We start from the raw sequence: 2,634 nt of genomic DNA on the forward strand, positions 1-2,634 counted from the left end.
GGGTGCTCCTTCTGGCCTTGAGGATGCTTTCTTCTAGCCCTTGTCCTCTCCACTGAGAAGCTCTTCAGAGCCTGAGGCTGCGAGAAGGTCATGTCAGAGGGGAGGGGAAAGAGCGTCTTGTGAGTTACAATGCAAGAGGTGGGCTCAAGTGAAGATTAGGGCAGTGGCCTGGAACGAGAAGAGGTAGAGGAGAAAGGCCAGGAGAGATGGGAAGTGGCAGCGTGGAGCAGGGGCATTGGTGGTTCAGTGGTAGAATTCTCGCCTGCCACGCGGGAGGCCCGGGTTCGATTCCCGGCCAATGCAGCGTTCCTATTTAGCTCCGGAAGTGCAGCTTACGGGAGTGGACGGTGTGGTGGATTGAGAGCTGGCCGGAAGGCAGAGCTCGGAGGGCTCTCCTCAGCGGTGCAGAGTCTAGTTGGAAGCCTGTGGCTGCTACGGGGTCCAGTCTTGTTCAACTTATTCCTCAGTGATGTAGGTGAAAGGACAGAGAGCAAGTTTGCTGATGATCCCAAGCTAGGAGGAGAGACTGATACACCGGAGGGTTGTGCTGCCAATTAGAGAGACCTGGAGAGTTGGGCAGAGAGAGACCTCCTGAGGTTCATCAAGGGCAAGTGCAGGGTCCTGCATCTAGGGAGGAATAACCTCATGCACCAGTGCAGGCTGGGGGCTGACATGCTGGAAAGCAGCTCTGCAGTGAAGGACCTGGGAGTGCTGGTGGACGACAAATTGAGCATGAGGCAGCAATGTGCCCTTGTGGCCAGGAAGGCCAATGGTGTCATGGGGTGCATTAGGAAGAGTGTGGTCAAGGCAGATGATCCTGCCACTCTACTCAGCCCTCGTAAGGCCATATCTGGAATAGTGCCTATTGGATTTTAATGAGGGATGAGGGCTTCAACAGATATGCATAGCATGTTGGTAGCTTATTCTCTCACTGGATCTGTATAACAGTATGATTGTGCTGCAGTGTAAAAAACTGCATTTGAATGAAAGATTTTTATCAGAGTCTTCTTAGATATGATGGGAAATGTGCTTATCAGTGTTCAGGGTAGCCTGGGAGTGTATATTGCACATCTGAAATTTGACTGTTCTGCAGATAAATAACACCTTGGTTTCACATTTTCTGTTACGTTTACTTCAGCTGCGTTGAGATTTTACTGTCAGTCTGTTGTGGATAAGTGATGCACTTCACTCATAAGTGAGAAGCAACAATATGTTTTATTGATATAAGACAGTGATTTATCAGAGTTCAATGATAAATAAGACAGTGATTTAACAAGATACAATGGTAATGTTCACTTGGTTATTTACTGCACAGAGAGAACAGGGCCAGATGAAACTGTCAAGGAGACCCTCCTGTTGAGTCATGAGGTTCAGAGTGGACCCCCTTGCTTTCCAGACTCCTTCTCAGAGGAGTCTGAGTGCAGCTGGATCCAAACATAGTTCCAGACTTGGTCAATGGTTTATGTCTAAAGGATTACGTGCACAATCAATCCAAGATGCAACTTAGCAAAGTTTGTGAAGTTTCAGCATGCTATTAGTCACTTACCAAGGATCTGTCATGAGTAAGGAATCTCTTGATCTTGAGGAGTAACTTTGAGAGGTGTCCCTACTCCAGGGGATATCTTGACATGTAGCCTGCTGCTGTGCAGGAGAGCTCAATGGGCTCTGGGCTGTCCCCTATTTATGGGGTAAGATGATTAACTAATAGTCATATTTGCATACCAGCCGTATTTTGGTTGGTGCATGCTCAATTAGCCCTTGGCTATTGTGCTGTTATATCTCTTCACAGAGAGAGCTGGATGCACCCACCATGACTGGACACATCCATCACAGCTGTCATTGGGGTTATTGCTTGAACAGGGTATGGGTGAAAGGCCAGGGCAGGGGGAAGTTCACTGTCACATAATCTTAAAATAGGTTTTGGAAATCACAAAATGGTTGAGGCAGGAAGGGACATCTGGAGATCATCTAGTCCAACCTCCCTGCTCAAGCAGGGTCACCTAGAGCATGTTGCACAGGATTGCATCCAGATGGGTTTTGAGTATCTCCAGAGAAGAAGACTCCATGACCTCTCTGGGCAACTTGTTCTAGTGTTCTGTCACTCTCACAGTAAACAAGTTTTTCCTCATATTCGATGTACTGCTCTAGCCTGATTAAAAGGAATAGGCCAGTGAAAGACAAAGGCCCTGGGGGAGAGCGTCAGGGTACTGTCCTGCATGCATGTTACTTAAGAGAGCAAAATCATAAGGAGAATGGAAGTTGCCAGCAAAGGGAGTTGACTTTGCACACATGCTTTGTAAGCACTGGAGCATGCTTACGGGAGGCATTGTAGGAAAATCTTCATTTCAGAAGTGTAGCAAGAAGGCTTTTAAAAGTTCAACTTTGAGAATCCCAGGTTATCTTGTGTTGCCACTGAAGCATACAGTGGTAAATGGCATACAGGGAGAAATTCCTCCCTTGAGGCTACAGAGCTTGCTGTGGCTATTTTAGGAACAGTCAAAACCAATAGAGTAATCAGCTTTTCCCCTCTACTCCCTGAGCTCTTATTTTACATCCTGTAGTGCACTGAGAAGGCAACTGCAGAAAGACTCCAGAAACGTCCAGGATGGCAGAACTGAGCATTTTTCTTTTTTA

General features: G+C 47.2%; 1 non-coding gene across 1 annotated transcript; it reads left to right on the plus strand.

The window, feature by feature from the left end:
• Positions 1–232: 232 nt before the first annotated feature.
• TRNAG-GCC (transfer RNA glycine (anticodon GCC)) lies at positions 233–303 on the plus strand. The gene has a single exon. It is a non-coding gene; the product is annotated as a tRNA-Gly (tRNA).
• The last annotated feature ends 2,331 nt before the right edge of the window (positions 304–2,634 follow it).

This window comes from Rhea pennata, chromosome 1 (genome assembly GCF_028389875.1).
Source record: "Rhea pennata isolate bPtePen1 chromosome 1, bPtePen1.pri, whole genome shotgun sequence".
Lineage (NCBI taxonomy): Eukaryota > Metazoa > Chordata > Aves > Rheiformes > Rheidae > Rhea > Rhea pennata.